We start from the raw sequence: 13,295 nt of genomic DNA, 5'->3' as shown, positions 1-13,295 counted from the left end.
ACGATTGTGATGATAGAATATAAATTTTGGTTATAAATGATCTTTAAGAAAATTTGCGAATACAAAAAAATCCGAAAGACATCTGTCCGCGTCATCTTCCAATGTGAATCAAACAGAAGAACCAGCACATTTCAAAAAGACAAAAATAAATTACTAGTACGCTTGAAACATACCTGTGTATACCTTTAAAAGTTAATTGTACTCAAAGATAAAAAATAATATGGAAAGTGCACAATAAATAGGAAAGGCCATATAAAAACTATACAACTACTGTTGAAGCGTTCCTAATAAAATTAGAAATTTGATAATTCCAAAGCATCTAAGGCATCAGGGAGCAAAAACAAAAATAATCGAATAAAAAATCGAAATAAAAAGCTCACGGAATGCACCCGTTTATGGCGCTGGAGACAGAGTACATTTTGGTCATACGATAAAAGTTACATTGTGCCTACGCTCATTTTAATGAGAAACATTTTTACAAAGTATGCTTACTTCTTGTAAATTGGGAGATAGAAGAAATTGTGTAGGATATACTTCCTATAGTAAGAATAACGTACACATTTATTTTATACCTGCTCACTCTTATTAGTATTACTTACGATACATGGAAACCATGTTAAGATAGCATATTTTAACTTGCTTCAAATAACACTGTTGCATAAGTTAATAGCAGCATTGTATTTTTCATTTCGCTTGTATTTCTAAATAAAAATTTAAATTATTCAGAAGCTTCACTATATTTTGTCTATATTTTAAAACAACCCTTCAAGATTTTTTAATACTTCACATCTTTTTAAACTATTTCTGCTCAATTTGTAATTATAGCAAAGTGTATTATTTTTCCTAGAGAAAGATACAGTACAGCATTTATTATCATTAAATAACAGTTTGTTGTCCAAACTCAATTTGTGTGCCCTAGTTGATCCGAACTTATTGGATTGTAGTCTATGATAACTCTATATTTCTATATACTTTAGTGTAATCTGCAAGTAAACACTTGGAATATTTAATAACATTTGGCAAATCATTAATTAATAATAAAATAAATGTAAAAGATTCGAACTCTGTGGCACTCCTGAATCCATAGTATACATATATCTGTATGTCTATATGTTGGAAACTGTTGCCGATTCCTCAAATACGAAAAAACAGTCCAAGGAAATTATTTGAATAACCAAATTTAGATTATGTATAGAGCAGAATATCATGATCCAAAGTATTAAAAGCCTTTGAAATGTCTAGGTAAACTGGATCTATCGAATTACAATTATCGGAATAAATGTAAAGATATTATGGAAAAAATATGTACATCATATCATCACTGATATTGATATCCAAGGCGTGATCTCCATTTTTAATAAAATCAAGGATATTTTTTATCAACTTTCCGGAATACCGACAATTTTCAACTGTATTCAGTCATCTGTATTGATCCTATGCATTTAGATCCGTTTTTGCATCAGAGAATTATTTCTTTAGATTTGCCTATTCCTGCTTTATGCGATAAATTTCAATTAAACATGCACTGAATAATTTACACTTTTATTCATTTATATATATATATATAACCTTAATCTAATTTTAAGTGAAGTAGTTCTCAAGAGATTGTACCGATTCAGGTTCACTTTCTGTCTGTAATTTGCTTTATAATTTCTTATAATTCTTTGTGTAAATTATATATATATATATATACGAATATTTTATATATATACGAGTCTTGGTGATTCTGATCGAACAATTGACTCCTATTAATTACAAGCTATTTCTATATTATTAAACATATTTAATGCAATAACAAGATTTTCCATTGCATTTTAACGATTTAAGATCAGATTCTACAAACTTAGCACATTTTAAATGGCAGGATTTTGCACAATCACAACACTGTGCCTGAATTTCCTGCCGTGATACAGACCACTGACCACAATTCAGACACTGACAAATCTCTATAGTTTGATGTCTCGAAGGATCGTATGTGTGCTCCTACGAGTTTTAATTTGCAACTAGCTACAGTTTGTTTAAGTTTCAAAGCGATCCATGCTTATCACTAGCGCACACGGTAAAAGAAATAAAACTTATATGTATTTAAGTTCATCTACTGTACCTACAATGAACAACTAAAATTGAAGCACTACTTGACACATAGACAAGAAAAGTTACGCAAAGATAAGAGAACAACACATCTTTTACTCAGATATTTTCTTCTTGTATCATCCCTCTCACCAACTGAATATGAACTAGTAAATCAATATCCAAATGCTCCTAATTCTATTTATGAATATCACACAAGGGAAAAGTGCCGTCTCCGATCACAAAGGAACAAACAATGCCCTCTATTCTTCGATAATTCGTGCACTTTTACTATACGAATTCCTTAGTAGTAGTAGTAGTAAGAGGAGGAGTAGGAGTAATAGTATGAACGGGTTAGAAGTCGCGCAGGGGTTGGTTGGATTCTGTTATCGACATAAAATGGGCAAATTAAAAGCTTGGCCATTTTTTTCTGCACATTTTAAAATCTGTGGATTCATATAGTAAAAGTGCACCCTATAATTTCAGAGTTGCCTAACATTTAAGGCACTCCATCTGCAATATGATGAGAATATGCCTCTTCAGAAACTTCCGCAATTCCGTCTTGTTATTTTAAAGGGTCCATGTTCCGTTAAGGGGTCCAAAACTAACCTAACTTAATATAACGTTATATTATGTAATCAAACGAAAATTAATGGAAAGTGCAGAAATTCCAAATTTCACGTGAAAGAAATTACTGGACCCCGTTAACGGAACATTGACCTTTGAAAGATGCGACGAAAACGGCCAGGCTCTAGATTACTGGTCTCCCTTCCTCTTGAGCAGTAATAAAGTCAGAAATGAACGTGCCCTGCGGGGTTCTAACCCGCCTTCGCTCGGTAATGCTCGCTTGGCAATACTGTGTAAATTAAATGTATAAACTTTAGTACAGAAAGAAACCAACGCAGCTACTAACCTACATGGGGGAACAGTAATCTAGAACCTCCCCGACGAAAACACGCAAATTTATATCGCATCCATTACACAATGAATTCATACATGATCACATTATAGCTAGACAAATGAAAAAACAACCTAACGGAAAATACAACAGGACCATCTAATGCCAGGAATAGACAATAACTAACCAACGTACCAAAACAAACGACAGCGCCTGACTTTGTTGAACTTAACACTATCACAAATACACACACACACATTTTTTTTTTTTTTATTATTTGCTCAAAGATAAAGTGCAACGTGTACTGTAAAGTTTTTTTTTTCTTTTACTCAAATATATATATCAAAACCACTCAAAGGTACCTAAAATTGCACTTTCTAGCAAGAAGTTATTTGTTAAACATATATGCCTTACATTTATGAAACAGTAAAACGACAAGCTGTTAACTTCCGTAATTGGTATCCAGGGAATATTTTTTTTTTGTGTGTGTGTGTGTGTGTGCTAACGATACTATAGAAAAGAAAATATCAGAATAAAAGCATAAAGCAGTAAAGTGAAATGTAACTAGGGATGAAAGAAAGAGTAAGGATTCAAGCATTTTGAAAATTTATGAGCAGAATTTATTAACATAATTTTGAAACGTAATATCGAATAATTATTTACGTAGACTTTCAACGTTGTGAGGGAAGTGTTAATGTAAAAAGAAAATTACTTTTCTGCACTGTTAAAATGGAATTGACGGAGAAATTTCATAGATACCTAATTAAAAAGGGATTGTCACACAGTGAAGAACGCAACGGGACCTCGCATTTAAACTCTTATTAAATATACAACTAGTGAATTTATACTATTGTCTGCATCATTACCTTCTGTTTCACACTGTATAATTGCACAAAGTGAAATGTCAGCTTGAGAACGGAGAACTTTGAAATATATTTACCCTCACCCACAAAATCTCAACTGGAAGGGACGAATTTCCGGCAGGGTTGTCCAAGTACATAAATAGAGGAGCATATATTAGAAGAATAAAATTTGAGGGGAAAAAAATAGGGAAGAGTTTCAAAGTGTAGCATAAGTTAGACTTACAAACTATGTGAATTTAAAGTGCTAAAACAGAAAATAGTACATCTATAACTTCCTGTTACATTAGAGGGGTAAGAGGAGTCATTCCCTACGTTGTATTTTTTTTTTGGCCCACCACGATAGTTGAGAAGAAAATAACAACTAGCAAAGAAAATAATTCACAGGCGTCTCTGGCGAGGGAGTCAAGGGGAGTACGCATCCCCCCAAATATTTTGAGAAGGAGGTAAATGAATCACTGCTGAAGGTATTTAGATCTATATGGAAGAAGTAATTCATAGACAGAACAAATGAAAGTTATGCCGATTGTTAAACATTAGGTTGATGTAATTAAAATGTCCGCCGGACGTGTGCCACTTTCAGATTTTATTTTTAAAGTTACACTTCGTGGTTTGTCAAAGAAGTCTCTACTCCAGGCACACACTTTTTTCATTGCTTAACCAGTAACAAATGAATTCCATGACGAAGAAAGACTGGAGAAGGGAAAGAATAATTTAGTTTCCGGGGGTGTGGTATAATCAGCAACGAAACATATACAACGTATATATCAATCAATTCAGCTTGACAAAACAAATCTATCGGTACCAAATTTAACTACTTCCAGTTTACTGAGCCCAATTTAGTTTCCGGGGTAGGGCATAATCAGCAAGGAAAGATATACAATCTATATTTCAATCAATTCAGCTTGACAAAACAAATCGATCGGTACTAAATTTAACTACTTCCGGTTTACTGAGCCCAATTTAGTTTCCGTGGGTGGGGTATAATCAGCAGCCAAAGATATACAATCTATATATCAATCAATTCAGCTTGACAAAACAAATCGATCGATACCAAATTTAACTACTTCCGGTTTACTGAGCCCAATTTAGTTTCCGGAGTGGGGTATAATCAGCAACGAAACATATACAACCTAAATATCAATCGATTCAGCTTGAGAAAACAAATCGATCGATATCAAATTTAACTACTTCCGGTTTACTGAGCCCAATTTAGTTTCCGGGGTGGGGTATAATCAGCAACGAAATATATACAATCTATATATCAATTGATTCAGCTTCACAAAACAAATCTATCGGTACCAAATTTAACTACTTCCGGTTAACCACTTCGGTTTACTGAGCCTAATTTAGTTTCCAGGGGTGGGGTATAATCAGCAACGAAACATATACGATCTAAATATCAATCGATTCAGCTTGACAAAGAAAATCGATGGGTACCAAATTTAACTACTTCCGGTTTACTGAGCCTAATTTAGTTTCCGGGGGTGAGGTATAATCAGCAACGAAACATATACAATCTATATATCAATCGATTCAGCTTGACAAAACAAATCGATCGATACCAAATTTAACTATTACAAACAGTCTTTACTTCGCAGAAACGTAATTAATCTTACCTACTATAATGCATATTATTATTAATAAAAGACCCAATACATACACTATGTTATCAAAAGTACCCGGACACCCCCCAAAACATACGTTTTTCATATTAGGTGCATTGTGCTAACACCTACTGCCAGGTACTAATTATCAGCAACCTCAGTAGTCATTAGACATTTTGAGAAAGCAGAATGGAGCTCTCCGCGGAACTCACGGACTTCGAACGTGGTCAGGTGATTGGGTGTTACTTGTGTCAGAAGTCTGTACGCGAGATTTCATACCTAAACATCCCTAGGTCCACTGTGTCTGATGTGATAGTGAAGTGGAAACGTGAAGGGACACGTATAGCACAAAAGCGTACAGGCTGACCTCGTCTGTTGACTGACAGAGACCTCCGAAGTTGAAGAGGGTCGTAAAGTGTAATAGGCAGACATCTATCCAGTCCATCACACAGGAATTTCAAACTGCAACAGGATCCACTCCAAGTACTATGGCAATTAGGTACGAGGTGAGAAAACTTGAATTCCATGGTCGAGTAGCTGCTCATAAGCCACACTCACGCAGGTAAATGCCAAACGACGCCTCGGTTGTAGTAAGGAGCGTAAATATTGGACGATTCAACAGTGGAAAAACGTTGTGTGGAGTGACGAATCACGGTACACAATGTAGCGATTCGATGGCAGGGTTTGGGTATGGCGAATGCCTGGTGAACGTCATCTGTCAGCGTGTGTAGTGCCAACAGTAAAATTTGGAGGTGGTGGTGTTATGGCGTGCTCGTGTTTTTCTTGGATAAGGCTCGCACCCCTTGTTGTTTTGCGTGACACTCTCACAGCGCAGGCCTACATTGATGTTTTAAGCACCTTCTTGCTTCCCACTGTTGAGGAGCAATTCCGGGATGGCGATTAGTCTTTCAACACGATCAGCACCTGTTCATACAGCACAGCCTGTGGCGGAGTAGTTACACGACCATAACATCCCTGTAATGGACTGGCCTGCAGAAAATCCTGTCTTGAATTATATATAATACATTTGGGATGTTTTGGAACGCCGACTTCGTGCCAGGCCTCACCGACCTATATCGATACTTCTCCTCAGTTCAGCACTTCGTGAAGAATGTGCTGCCGCTTCCCAAGAAACCTTCCAGCACCTGATTGAAAGTATGTCTGCGAGAGTGGAAGCTGTCATCAAGACTAAGGGTGGGCTAACACCATGTTGAATTCCAGCAATAACGATGGAGGGCCCACGAACTTGTAAGTCATTTCCAGCCAGGTGTCCGGACACTTTTGATCACATAGTGTATATAAAACACACAGGACTGTATACTTACTTTTGTGCCACTCTGTATTACGCTCTCCGGAGAACGGATTTTTCTCAGTGTAGCTATTAAATTCCATTTAAAAATGTACTAAGTACCAACTGTATTAACCAGTCGTACAGTGAGTCTTACATCCACCTCATCCACCTTTGAAAGAATAAGGTGAACGGATCCTACGTAAAAAAAAGTAAGTCATCATACAAGATAAACTTGTTGTATTTGAACGTGGGAAAGACAACCTTCCAATGTAGGGTATCAAGTTGATAGATCTATTATCTGCCATGTGTTGGTGTTTATCTCTTTTGCTGTATAACAAGCAAGAGTTCGCCCCTTCTGCTTAACCTAAAGTCCAAGGAAGAAGTTGTTCAACTTGCATTATGCGTGTTAGGAACGCTATTTGTTACTTTTGTAGTTTTTAACTCATCCCTTGGAGTTCTCTGAATCAAACTCAGGTCTCCCAGGTCCAAGACATAACGATGAGGAGGGGTATGGGACAAAGTCATGATTGACTTCTTCAGTTTAACATATGATGTCAACTCCGACAAAGCCCATACATTAATCTGCCCACTAGAAAACATCTTTGGCACGGATTAGGATCCAACTAAATGCCCTTCACCTGAGGAGGTCATTCTACTACTAAGCAACCGTGATCCCAGCTTACGTTTTAACAGCCTCAAATGTTTCCTTCAATTTCAAAGGGGAATAAATATTCTCGTACTTCTGAGCTGTTTTTAACCAAAAGGTAAATCAGTTTGTTTTTCATTGCGAGTTCTTTAACATAAATATAAAAAACAAACACTTTTGTATCCTACGAAAAGAAACTGGCCTTTCTACTTTTGAGCTTTATTTGTGTGCTAAGGAAATGGGTTTAAACTTTTATAGCCTTATGCAGAGTCGTTCTGACGCGTGACTAGTATTATACTAAATAGTTCGACTAAGGTATTTTTTGCATTAGTCAGGCCTTTAGTGTGATGCTAATCATACGTCAAAACGACTCTGCATCAGGCCCTTACTTTCGCATCAGAGACAAGTATTCTCACACTGAGCCTCTCGTAATTAAGAATAATACTGTAATAGGTAAATATGAAAATCTTTTACGAAAATTATAAAGGTACGTACACACGTGTTTATATTTGGTTCACAAAAGATGGAGCATAATTTATCATTATTTCGACTGAATATTAGTAAAATTCAGTAAAATACAATATCGGTCAAAGACGTTCACAATTTTCTTTTAATAAAATCTATCAAATTAAATGGGGAAGATGTTCCATAAATAAGATAGAACTTGATTGAAGTGAAATTAAATGTAAAATGTCAGACATAGAATCCATCTTACGAGCTATTACTCCAGAGTAATTTTTGGAAACCACAGTTCGATTTTATAATTGGATTCGCCATATGAAACGAGGTTGGCGAAAACGAATGGATTATATATTACGTATGGAGAACATCAAAGTGATGGAAATTATCACAGACTTTCAATGTTTTGTAGCTCAAAGAATCTAGGAATCACGTACGCAGAATCAAGATATTATTTTAAACATATATGATACTGGGCTCGAACCACATATCAGGGACTACACGGATAATGGTATGCGTACAAGAACCTCTGAATTAATCAGGAGGAATTTAGCACTATGTCTTAGACTAGGGTAGAAGTCTGCACGGGCTGGTCCCAAACCCGCGAGCTTAAGCCCGACTCGAGCTTACAAAGCATATATCACTTTGGGCCCGGCCGGGTTCGGGTCGTAAATTTTTAAATATACAACTATGTTTCTCGGGCCTAAGTTTGTATATATGCTGTACAACGATATTTATTGGACCATTCTTTCTGGAGAACTTTATTGGACCATTCTCTCTGCATATCGCCCAATATGTTTATAATATTAGTAGTAGGATCAAGTTTAGAAAATCCACTTACATATAAAAAAGCGGTAGGCCTACTCAGAGAATTCGTTAATCGAAGGTTAGTCACAGACTAGTTAGTAAGCATACTAATTTTAACTAAGGTAGGTGCACTTTTTGGTATTCAGAGTCTACTTTAGAGTACAACTAAAATGATGATTTAGCTATGATTAACTTATAGAACCCCAATGCATCAGTGAGTAAAATAAATGTGGCAAGTACGGAAAAGTAGATGAGCGCATGCGTAGTCAGTAAAAATGAAAATACATGAATACGAAATACGAAATGTTGTGTCACACGCTAAACCGTGGGTAAAAGATTAGTCTCTGCTATAGATTAATTAGTCGCATGTGATTAACTTCGTCCAATACTACGTTCTAATCAGAGTGTCTGAATACAATTTTGATAAACATCCTTTAGTCAACTCAGTAGTATGGTGTTAATCAGACGTCAAAACGACTCTGCATAAGGCCCAACCTGTTTACCGGTGTAAAAGTTTGAGGACTTTCTATACCATTTTTTCCCTACCTATTTACTCGCATAAAACATATTGTAAGTAAATATACATTTCTGTGTACTCTCTAAATATTGTAAAATAACATAATACTGTTTAGAAGATACATTTCAAAGAATCGTCTGGAGACGACAGTGATAAATATAATGTGATAGAAAACTAATTTTATTTTGAAATTATTATATAATAATAGAATGCAATTTTCTTTGTACATAAATTCCCGGAATATTCCCATCTTTGGGAATCTTCCTAGGAAATATTCCCGAAAGATAATTTTCCCGGGAATTTGCCCATCATTAACCATAACTCAATGATAAGTAGGGGAGTCACCAAAGCCCTTAACGTGAGAATCTACGATTTTGTTAAAATCCCTGGTAGGCGCCTAAAGGTTAGTGGTAAACGAAGTTAGTATTGTCATGTTGCACGACAACATGACGGTCAAGAGGCACTCTTAACTTCTCTTATTGTAGTACGAAACTATTTCTCACCTAATGCATTCTCCTGACGTCTCTTACCAGCTAACATTTCTTCCGGCATATAGATCACCTCTTGGTACGGAAGAACATTCCCCATGACAATTAGGCGAAACTTGCGGGGATAAACTAATTCGCATCGGAGATTCCATACTTACTGATGGAAATCTATCGTTGACTGAGCGATGACGAAAGTGTTTCCGGCATGAGTATACTTTGACTAACCAGGTATTGTTTTAGATGGCAGTCGCACAGTTAAATCGTACTAATCAATAAGGCCCGCTATACATTATAGGATAGATCCTAGGAAATCTCTTACGATTTGTCCTAGAGTCAAAATCTCAACGTGTATGGCAACATATCGCATGTCATTTCCTGTGTTCTGAACGATCCTATGAGATTTCTCTTGTTTAGAGCACGCTCTATTTCGGAAAGAAAATTCGTAAGATTTCGATTTAAGCGACATCAGGTGAGAGAAAGTGAAAACAAAACAAGTGAAAAAACAACTGATGAGGTATCTTCTGATCGTGCAGGTTTACTTTAGGTGTACTACTCGAAATAATTGTTGAAAAATTATAATTTGTGACTGTTTCCTAAATGATTTGCGTTGACCGACATGAAAATATCTTACATAGCATAGATAAAATCCCTCAAGGGGACCATGAAAAGCAATTGTTGATAAACTGCAATTCTTTTACGATTTGCGTACAAATACGGGGGCCGGATATAAAAACTATAGTGCAAGAAACGCAAACCAAGTTGTTAGGTGGTTTCTGGAAAGTACGAATGCTATCTAACCGAGTCATAGCAGGGCGTAGCGGGGGCCGGAGCGTCAGCGAGGGGGTGCGAGCGAAGGAAGCAGGCGCTTCAGTGAATGTAGTAAAAACGAGTGGGTTTTGGCAATGATACGAGTTTGAATAGCACTTGTCATGGTACCGTAGTAGTAGAGCTCCACTTGTAAACATAAATTATAGCTTCTGTAAACTATGCAAAAATACACCGGTGATGGAAATTAGTATCACCGGTCATCTTTCATATGAACTCACTTAGGTAAATGTTTCGCAGAAGGGGTCCAGAAGTAGGCAAAACATACAAAAATTTACAGGAGAAGTGGAAGATGCAAGTACTTAGACCTAACACAACCTAACCAAATCTAACCTAATGAAATTAACTTACTTAAACTAACCTAATATTAATAGAAGTAAGCCAAATTTTATAGCTTTTTGAAAATTGTGCTGGACCCATATACCAATATAATCTAACGTAACATAAGTGTAACTAACCTGAACCAACCTACACTAAACTAATGTGAATAGAAACTACCGAAATTGTAACATTTCTTAGAAAAATTAGCTGGACTCTTTCTGCTAAACATTGTCTCTCACCTATTTTATCCGTCGTTAAAACATTTATAATGATTTTACACTAGTAACCCTAAGTAAACATAAAATACAGGTGTATTATTTTGTATTTAGTTATATTGCTTGCAAAAAATTTGTTCCTTATAAATATGTCTTTTCATGCAAAGTATTAAATTTTACTTGTAAATCTTCTAAAATGTGGTGCGCCAAAAGTTTACCAGCACCCTTCTGACTTTTATGCTTTTTCCTTTTTTTTTTCTTTTTTAGAGGTATCCAATTTAACAATAGCGCCTGAAATTAATGTCAGTAGGATGTGCAGTCTGGTTAGCATAATAATTCTTCAACTTTGTACTTTTATTAAATAGAACTACCCTTGATAAACGTCATTCGATCAGACAGGAAAACTCTTCACGTGTATGGCACAAAAGGGTAGGATTTCCTACAAGATATGTCATAACATTTTTCCGAAGATAAATCCTAAGATATTTCCTAGGATTGATCTCATTGTGTATAGCCCGCCTAATTTACAATTATCTACTCTATACTGTGTGAAAAACAAAAACTTGATTGTAACAGTTTATTGAAACCAATGAATCATTTTCACATAGTTGCCACGCCTGTGTCTTTTACTACCGAAAGGTGCGCAAAACTTGCAAAAGAAAAAACAAGCTTTTAACATTGATTTTACAAAGAAGAAATGAAAAATAAAAGAATTTTGGTAACATTTTTAGTTTAACCCCACGATTACACTCCAAATCTATGTAAGACTGTGATGGTAATAACGAATGAACTAAAAGAAGACGAGGAGGCGTAACAACCCCTAAAAATGCACATACAGTGTTCATCCACCACCGCAAAAGGGATCCAATGGGCTAACAAATTTTTATACCATATAAAAGAAGCAAATACCGTAATACCGTAAATACTTTGCACTTCAGGGGTAACTTTGCACAAAATATGAAAAGAGTTGTTTAGTCCTCTGCCAGCAAAACCATGAACAGTAAAGAGTAAGTTTCAATTGCCACAGTAAGACAAAATATATAACTGTATTATGGCTACAATGTTGGCAGTTAACATAAGTTCTGATTAGCCGGAGGGTTTGTTGTTGTAGAGGTATGGAAAGTAGTAATCTAAAGGCCGAAAAAATTTGAAAGATATCACGTACTAGAATTTTCGTCAAAGTTAAGTCAGTTACCTACAATACTACTGCTATAATGAGGACTAGCTCAGGAGAGTAATGCTCCCGGAAGTAGGAACGAAAAACAGTTCTGATTGGTTGGCGTTATCCATTTCTCGCCACGTTGCATTCAAATGGCAGAAATCAAACGGTTGTTGTTGTCGGTCTTCGTGGCCGAGTGGGCTAGTAGTATATGCTGGTAACTAAAATCTCTTTTGGCGTGAGTTCAAACCCGGCCCGAGGAAAGTTTTTGAACTTTTTTTTTACATTTTAATAACACGTTTTACGTTAAAATAATATGGAAATAATACTCAAAAAAGTGATTTACTTACTTTTCTGCAGATAAGTAGTAGCATTGGTAATAGAAACGGGTTAGAAGCCCCGCTTTGTTCTCCTTGTACTCCATGATATAAATTTTGTAACCAACTTAACTGACTAGGATAGGAGTAGTAGTCCCCCCGTTATGCCCGAATGACTCATCCTCGTTCTCTTTTATGACCAGGATATTTGAACTTCGTTCCCTTTTACGGCTAAGATGAGTGCTTTGGTACCTCGATTCTGATTGGCTGAGAGAGGTCACGTGACGTTAGGCCCCGCCCACGCGGGAAATTCAAATTTTCAGGTCACGTGGTATGACGTTATGAGTCACCCTGCGGGGAAATCCCTCACCAGGGATTTTTGAAATTTGTTCCCTTTTACGGGTAAGATGAGTGATTCTGATTGGTTGACAAATGTCACATGATCTTAGACCCTACGATATTTGAAATTCGTTCCCTTTTACGGGTAAGATGAATCCTTTTGGTACCCCAATGCTGATTGGTTGATAGAGGTCACGTGATCTTAAGCCCTGGGATTTTTGAAATTCGTTCCCTTTTTACGAGTAAGATGAGTGTTTTGGTACCTCGATTCTGATTGGCCGACAGAGGTCACATGATCTTAGACCCGCCACACACCCCATGAGTGAAATATAGAGCGATATGTCGGTGATCACCCTAGACCTGTATTTTAGAATTTTGTTCCCTTTTATGGTTATGCGTAAAGTTCCCATGGAGGGTTCAACCACCTCCTTAAATAACCCTTTTTTGGTATCATGATATTGTACTGAAGTTTACCT

General features: G+C 36.3%; 1 protein-coding gene across 3 annotated transcripts in view; it reads right to left on the bottom strand.

Moving 5' to 3' along the window:
- The window catches only part of LOC145671404 (uncharacterized), a 50,997-nt gene extending 39,056 nt beyond the window's left edge, over nt 1-11,941 (bottom strand). Inside the window, exon 1 of one of the 3 annotated variants that reach the window (XM_081740550.1) lies at nt 11,922-11,941. The gene's annotated coding sequence lies outside the window, so the exon portion shown is untranslated. Of the gene's footprint in view, nt 1-3,834; nt 4,094-9,658; nt 10,217-11,921 lie in introns of those variants that run through there. The other 2 variants (XM_081740549.1, XM_081740548.1) reach the window with 2 other exon arrangements.
- Nucleotides 11,942-13,295: the final 1,354 nt, after the last annotated feature.

The sequence above is a fragment of the Thermobia domestica genome, chromosome 15 (assembly GCF_964235325.1).
Source record: "Thermobia domestica chromosome 15, izTheDome1.hap1.1, whole genome shotgun sequence".
In the NCBI taxonomy this organism is placed as follows: domain Eukaryota; kingdom Metazoa; phylum Arthropoda; class Insecta; order Zygentoma; family Lepismatidae; genus Thermobia; species Thermobia domestica.
Note: the sequence above shows the minus strand (reverse complement) of the source record. Positions and strands in the feature narration are given on the sequence as shown.